General features: G+C 33.3%; 1 pseudogene; it reads right to left on the minus strand.

Moving 5' to 3' along the window:
- Positions 1-1,411: 1,411 nt before the first annotated feature.
- LOC145607343 (wall-associated receptor kinase 4 pseudogene) lies at positions 1,412-2,692 on the minus strand (annotated as a pseudogene).
- Positions 2,693-8,830: the final 6,138 nt, after the last annotated feature.

The raw sequence follows: 8,830 nt of genomic DNA on the forward strand, positions 1-8,830 counted from the left end.
AGATGACTCGAGTTACTTAGTCAGGGGTTACTCGAGTTACTTCGAACCGAGTAACCCCTCAAGTAACTCCTGACCGAATAACTCGTAAGACCTAATTGAACCCCTCGATTAAATTAAACCCCTGACCGAGCAACCCCTCTAATAACCCTTGACCGAGTAACCCGGACCCTAAACCAAACCTCTCAAGTTACCCATGAGTGAGTAACCCCTGACCGAATTGAACCCCTCAAGTAACCCTTAAAGTAAACCTGAAAGAATAACCCCTCGAGGAACCCCAGACCGGGTAACCCCTTAAGTAACCCATGACCGAGTAATTAATAATCCTTGATCAAACCCCTCAAGTAACCCCTGACCGAACCCCTCAAGTAACCCGTGACCGAGTAACTCGAGTTACTCATGAGCAAGTAACCCCTAACCGAGTAACCCTTAAGTAACCCCTCAAGTAATTGTTCACAAATTTTTTATAAAACGGGTAGTTATTCACAAAATTGCCTATCTTTGGGGTTGTTCTTGTTGACAAATTTTCTTATTATGTATGAGAATGGTAAAAAAAATTTATTCTATTTTTTTAACAGTAAATAAACTTGAAAATTGAAGGAATAATGTCAACTGATAATTACTATATATCTTTTCTTACTAAATTTTTTCATATTTTAAAATATAATGGGAAATTTTCAACGGTGACTCCCAACTTTATTTTACTACGCACACATGGTGACTCTCTTAAAATTAAATTATACAAAATGACCTTTTTTAAGAATTTCATCCCATTTATAACCTTATTTCATTAAAAAGAAAAATTAATAAAAACTAAGTATGGTTTGAATAATTTATTTTTTTTTAAAAAAGTAAACCTACCACCAAACCAGCCACCCCACCTACCCAGCCACTATCTCCCCTTCCGGCGACGCTACTCCAAGCCCCACGGCCCCACCGCCGGCGACGCTGCTCCACCTCAACCGCCTAGCTAGAACCCCCAACCCACCAAAGACCCTCCTCAATTTTATTATAAAGTTCTTAATTTTTAGTTCATCTTTGTTGATATTGCTAAGACTTTTTAAATATCATTAGATTCTATTAATAAAATTAATACTAGTATATACTTTTAATTAAATTTTTTTATTTTTTTTTAAATAGAAAGAAATTTGTATAAAAAAAATTACAAGAGTAAGACAGCTTGCTTTGCAATGCATTAAGGAGGAACTAAGGGCACAAATCAAACCACCACAAGCATAAAAAACTAACACAATTCAATTAGTTTATCACTTAAGAGAATTTTAATATCCCATTATTTAACATGTGTGCATGTACTTGAACTTTGAACACAATCGGAAAACTAGAACTTTAAACACATTAAATTATATATATATGGTGCACAAATTAAACATCATAACTATATAGATGCAACTAGCTAGCTAGCTAGAACTTTGTCGAACATGAAGTAGTGAACAAGCATAAAAATCATCTCCCATGCATAGTCCAAAAGCACCACCAACTACACAATTCAACCTTGGCTACTTGAAGAGTAGTTCATGTCATTGTTGTCATAGCCATTGTTGAAATCATGCGCCTCACCAAGCATATTTTCACTCTCTTCTTGGAGTGGCATGTTATTGTTTGACGAGTATGGATGAGAAGAAGTAATACATGTAATCCTTTCTAGCTCTCTTGCGACCTCTTTCATTGTTGGGCGATCCTCTCCTTTAAGCTGTAGGCACCTTCTTGCAAGATTAGCTACTTCCTTAAGCTGCTCGATTGCACCATCACTTACTAATTTGTCATCAAGGATCTCAAACAATCTATCTTCCTTAAGCTTCCTAAGAAAATGTATAGCAAGGCATCTCTCACTCTCCGGCTTAGAATATGCAATCGCCTTCTCTCTAGTTAGTAACTCAGCAAGAACAACACCAAAGCTATAAACATCGCTCTTATCAGTGAGCTCACCAGTTTGCATGTACTCTGGATCAAGATACCCACATGTTCCTTGAACTATAGTTCCTAACTGCTCTTGATCTACCGGCACTAGCTTAGAAGCTCCAAAATCAGCAACTTTTGCTGTGTACTTATCATCCAAGAGAATGTTTGCAGACTTAATATCTCTGTGAATTATCGGTATAGAAATTGTAGTATGCAAATAGGCCAAGACTTGAGCAACTTGTGTCGCAATTCTTAAGCGAATATCCCAAATAAAAAATTCTACTCTTCTTTCATCATGCAAATGATCATGCAATGTACCATTACTTATGAACTCATAAACAAGTAATGGTACTTCTATCTCCAAACAACAACCTAAGAGCTTTACCACATTCCTATTGTTGATTTGGGACAAGGCAATGACCTCATTTATAAATTGCTCAACTTGGGTGGAATCTACCTTGAGTGACCTTTTGATGGCAACAATTTGGTTGTTTGGTAATTTTCCTTTGAAAACCATGCCAAAACCTCCGCGACCAATGATGTTATTCTCATTATAGTTATCTGTGGCCTCTTGTAGTTGTTCAATTGTAAACATTTTAACCATATTGCCAACTGATACATCTCGTCTTGAAAGTTTTTGTTGTAAAATATGACCACCATTTTGTTGAAAGCATTTTTTCTTTAGTTTTTGGATCTTCTTTTTTCCAAGTTGCCAATGTAAACAAAATCCAGCCAACAAAGATACAATGATGCCGGCACCAACACCTAACCACATAAATAATAATCTAAGTGTTAATAAGTTGTATGTGTTAGACTACTTTTCTTGGTCTCGTACAAAGATTTTAAATGAGAAAAACTACTTAATAACATGGTGTAAATCAAAGTGTTGCATTAAAACAATTACGCGCTCGAGTGATAAAACTGGCATGTAGTCATGAAAAATGATCTTAAGTAAATTAGTTTGTGGTGGCCCTTATTATTTAACACTGTTAAAGATCCAATTCAACCAAAACTTTAACCTAATAGTCGAAGCCCTAGATTGGATTATATACTCTATCATATTCTTTCACGTGAGAGCCTTTTGGACTTGAAGTGTTGAAATGGGAACGGATGAGATCCAAACCTGTGACATTTATGTCATGTTGGCTCTTGATACCATGCAACCATGCTAATGGACCAAACACAACTAAAAATTTAAGTTGATGGTTAAAGTTCAAAATTGGTTTATATACTCTATTATACTACAAAAGTAATAGATTATTTGCATAACCTATTATCAAGCACATCCACAATTAATGGTCCATAGTGACCTAGCTTGTCATGTTTCACCCAGTTGAAGCGTGATAATGCTAAGATCATATGACTTCCAAAGCATTCTCTATGACATTTTATGAATTTTTGGTATGATAATGCTAGGATCCTATATAATTATAAACGTGACATTGCCAAACAAAAAAAGAAAAAAGTAGTGGAGATCAAACTTACTGGCCTAACCAACATAAAAAGGAACAATAAAATTCAACGGAAAGGGTGATTAAGAGTAATGACTAATTAAATATCAGTTTCTTTCCTTTATCAAGCAATTTGAATAGAGTATAAACTATTCTAAGGGAGACCTTAAAATGCTATGAAAGATGCTCCATTTGTTCCCTTTTGTCAATTTTAAGGGATGAAAGATACTTCGTCAGTTTCTTTTTTTATTCATTTGATTTTCAATAATTACTTTTATTTATCTAATTTATGGTATTTATTTAAACTTATTTAATTATTTCCTCTGTCTCATAATAATTGCAAGTTTGCAACACTTTTTTTTTTTTTCATTTGTTTTATAATATATAATTGCAACACTACCAACCCCACCTACACTATACTACAAAACAGAGGGAGTGAAACTTTTTATAAGTAATTAGAGCATATTTTAGTGATAAACTAAACATGTATAACTACTATTGTGTTTTTAACAAAACATGTATAACTATTGATCAAAACTTATCTTATTTTTTTGAACCTATTTAAATTATTTCCCATTAAATTAAGTGAAAATAAGATAAAAAGAACCTGTCTATAATTTTGAGCATTTGATTGGTTATATCCTTATATGGAGTGTAAGTAGTGTGGTTATATTTAATAATGATTACAATACGGATTTAAATTAAATAACTACTCCCTCCGTCCCCTTTTGATAGTCCCTTATGGGCATTTTTCACGGGAATTAATAAACACAAATAAAAATAGTAAAAGTTCATTGAAAAAGTAAATTGACAATTGGTATGCAAAAAAGTAGAGAGAAAAAGTAATAAAAGTACATGGGAAAACAAAATTTACATGAAAAATTTAAATTTGCACAAGTATTGTTGCAAATTGGAGGGAATTTTTGTAAAAAATTAATATTAATGGTTGTTGGAAAAAACAAATGGGGTGAACATTTTTGGACTAAAATTTACCCATAAGAAACTATCAAAAGGGGACGGAGGGAGTATTAAAAAAAAATTAGAAACATGATGACACTTTCAATTAATGGTACGACCGTACGATCAAATATCAACACTCCCAACTCCCAACTCCCAAGTCCCAACTGTGGTTGAACATGTCACCGAAGTTTTAATAGAATTGTCTTTGTTTTAGTGCTTCTAATTTAAGCATGTACTCGTAATTAGTACAATCATAGCATGAACTATGTTCCCTAAAATCATTATTAGCAGTTTATTTTGTCAACTCTAATCATCATTGCTATTGGCATATTTTGACTTATAGTTGTATATGGCTTTTATTCACATCTACAAAATAATTAAATACTTCCTCTAAACTTAAATACACCCTCAATTACTAAAGTTTGTCCTTGAACCACTTAAAATGTAAAATCATAACATCTTTAATTTTAAAACCAATAACATAATACTAAAAGCGAATCTGACATGACACTTGTAATATTTTGATTAAATTTTTTTTCGGTATTATTAATATACTATTTTTTTTAATATACAAATATTCACCGTTCAAAAAATATATATATACAAATCTTCACGAATATTAATTTATATATAAATCCTATAATTTTTAATTTTTATTTTGTCAACTATATACGAAGAAATATATTATATATATGCATTATGTGAAAATATTTAACATGTCTTTCATATATTTTATAGTATGTATTTTTTTTTTCCTTATTTCAAAAAAAAAATAAAATATAAAGGTATTTTTCTATAATAAACAAACATGTGATATATTAGTCTTCCAAAAAAAAAACAAACATGTAATTTATTAGAATAACGTACTACTCCCGTACTCTGTACCATTCTACATCATATTTTTTTTCCTTTAAAAGTCTTTTTCTCTAACAAGGATTGACACTTAAGCTTTAATTTTATATTATTTGATTTATTTATAATAATAACTATTCAATTTAACACCTATATATATATATATATAACCTTGATTATTAATTATTGTCACAAAAATAAGTCAATTAAATTTGTATAAAGCATTGTTTTAGTCAAAGTATGTTATAAAACATTGTGCCGGTCAAATCATATCAACAAAGTAGGGACATTATGAGGTATATGAGTGCATCGTACGAGTTCCTCTAAAAAAATTGTATATTGCACAGGTTATAGTTAACATAAAACTTAATTCTAATTTAAAATCCTATAATCATTAAATTTGTATTTTTTTTAATGTTTAATGATCAATAAATTTTGATAAACTCGAGTTGTGTTTTTTTAAAAATATATTCAAGTATTTGTTTCAAATAAAAAATATTGATTTTTTGTACCAAAAAAAAAAAAAAAAAAAAAAAAAAAAAAAAAGAAGTTAAATTAACATTATGATTCATAAGAATAAATAAGTTGATACTTCCTTTGCTTTCATATGATAATCCCATATGGAATAAATCACATAATTTAAGAAATTAAGAATATTTGGAATTTAACATTAAAGCACAAAACATGTCATAATTTGTTTTACCTTATTTAATTTTTTGATTTTATTGGGAAAACATCACCCATAATTGCATTATTAAGGGTGGGTTTCCTTACGTACATAAAGTCATGTCATTAATCCACAATAGGTTAATTTCACCAATAAGAATTTAATATGTATAAAATAGAATAAAAAAATTAAGTTTAAAATGGAATACATTCAATATGAGTAGATTTTAAAAACACAAAGTCTTATATGTGGCTAGCGACACCGTGTGGCAAGGGTTATTACGTAGTGTAATAGGGGTTATTTGGTCAACGTTAAAGGGGTTATTTCGTCAATATTATAGGGTTACTCAGTTAGTGTTATAGGAGTTATTTAGTCAATATTTTAGAGGTTACTTGGTCAGCATTATAGGGTTAATTTATTCTTTTGTAAGTGATCACACGGTGTGGCTAGCCACACACAAAACGAGCTGTTTTTTGAAACACCAGATTGAGTATATGAGACTAACAAATAGAAACGGAGGAAATATGTAATTTTAGAGAGAATAAACTAGTAATACTCACCAAGGATGATTTTTATTGCCAGTTGCATTCTCTTTCGGATAGCACCACTTCGATCAGCAATGAAATGACAATGAGTAGATTTTGTGCCACTGCCGACGAAGTCTTTAGGGCAGGTGCAATTGTAACTTCCCGGCGTGTTAGTACAATACGCTGGTTTCTCACATGAATTCAGTTCACTGTGCGCGCATTCGTCGATGTCTATATATATACACAGAACACTCAATTAGCTACATTGAAATGATGTTATGATGATATGACACTTGTCAATGCATCACTTTTAACTAACAATAATATCTTTAATTTAAAAAAAATAGATTTGTAAATAGATCTTTTTTTTTACTAAATCGATAAAAAAATGATTATGTGAATATTGTAAAAGTTCTTGATTCTAATAAAAACTCGAGACCCAAAATGAAAAAGATAGAATTACCTTGACAAGCGTAAAGATAGGGATTACCCTCGTAACCAGGGTTACACTGGCAACGATATCCCCATTCCCCAACAGACGGGTCGTAGCAGGTACTATTTTCCTTACATAGGTAATAATTATTACCTTGTTTAGATGCTGCTGTACAATTATTTGTTCCAATCGACCAATTATAGACCATTGGTACTCTGTAATTACTTAAAGAAGTGTCGTTTTGTTGTAGAAAGTTTTGAATATTGAAGGCGAATATTTTATCATTTTTTGCCACAACAAACGCGGCACTGCACGGGTTAAACTTGGTCACATTGATATGGTGATGCATACTCGAAGCCATTATATTAATGTCGGTTACTCCGTCTGGAATAGGGACCTCGCAGCAGCCTATTCCAGCGCATTCATCACCCACATCTTCTTTTGTTTCCGTCTGATCCCAACTCCTCCAGGAACTCGGAACTGAGATTCTGATACCCCTATCGGCAAGCTGAGAACCTACACAATGAGAAGAGGTTAGCTAACCCCGGGGTGATCCGGGGATAACCACTCCGATGATAAAGTCAGAAAGTATTTGAGAAGAGAAGACAAGTAAGAGAAAGAAAGTAGAGAGAGATTAGAGAGAGAGAGTCATTAAAAAATTGTCCCCATTAATGAGGTCTTACCTACTTATTTATAGTAATCTACCTTGACAGGTGGCTTTCACCCATGCACAACCTTTCGCGCCAAGTGTCGAGTTTCTGTTGCCACGTGTTGAATTGCGGCAGGCGGACATGTCCTCTTTCTGTAACATATCGGCGTCTTCTCGTGATCTGGTCACGTGCTTTCACAAGATATCGGTCATGCCCGGATATCATCCCATACAATTAGCCCCCCAAGTGAGGACGTATGATCATTCATCATCGTGCTCGGTTAATCATGGGAGATATGCTGAACCTAACAGAACAAACTTTGGGTTCCACATCTCATTCTTCAGACTCTTCCCTAAATTGGAAATTTTGTTGTAACAACGTTTCTTGCACTCTGTTAAGTACTGTGTATTAACAAAGTTTCAATTAGTTTCTACACATTCATATATTTTCAAGCTCTATGTTCTTTTGCTGAGAAGTGTCATTTTAATTTGCTACTTTCAGTACTTTTTGTTATTAATTCGGCAGAGGGTAACTTTTATAAACTCCGTTTTCCTCCCCAAGTGACCTTGTATGCTGATAACATACAAGGTCAACTTATTATAGCGAACCTTGGAGCGAAAAACTCCGTTTTCCTCCCCAAGTGACCTTGTATGCTGATAACATACAAGGTCAACTTATTATAAAGAACCTGGGAGCGAAAAACTCCGTTTCCCTCCCCAAGTGACCTTGTATGCTGATAACATACAAGGTCAACTTATTATAGCGAACCTTGGAGCGAAAAACTCCGTTTTCCTCCCCAAGTGACCTTGTATGCTGATAACATACAAGGTCAACTTATTATAAAGAACGTGGGAGCGAAAAACTCCGTTTTCCTCCCCAAGTGACCTTGTATGCTGATAACATACAAGGTCAACTTATTATAAAGAACCTGGGAGCGAAAAACTCCGTTTTCCTCCCCAAGTGACCTTGTATGCTGATAACATACAAGGTCAACTCAGTGCAAAGTGGACGTTATGGTAGTGTAACCGTTTTTCTTCTCTTTTTTTTTTTTGTTTGCTTGGGCGGGAAAATTTTTACACGTGTCACAAATCCTGCCGCTGCTTTTTGAAAAAGCTTGTCAATTAACAGCCGTCAGATCTCTGAACCGCCTTTCACTTCAATTGGCCTTTCAGTTTCTTCTCTTTAGATCAAAATTCCGCCATTTCCTCATTACTTCGCATTTTTTCCTAGTTTTTTTTTTTCTGTCGAAAAAGTTTAAGTTACCGACCAAAGTTCTTTCCTTTCTTATCTTCTTCGCGTTCGGTTTGTGCATTCCGTCTCCTCAGGCGTATCTTCTCTTTCTTCGTCGTTTCCTTATCAGTTAGAGGCGTCAA

Source organism: Chenopodium album, chromosome 23 (genome assembly GCF_948465745.1).
Source record: "Chenopodium album chromosome 23, dcCheAlbu1.1, whole genome shotgun sequence".
Lineage (NCBI taxonomy): Eukaryota > Viridiplantae > Streptophyta > Magnoliopsida > Caryophyllales > Amaranthaceae > Chenopodium > Chenopodium album.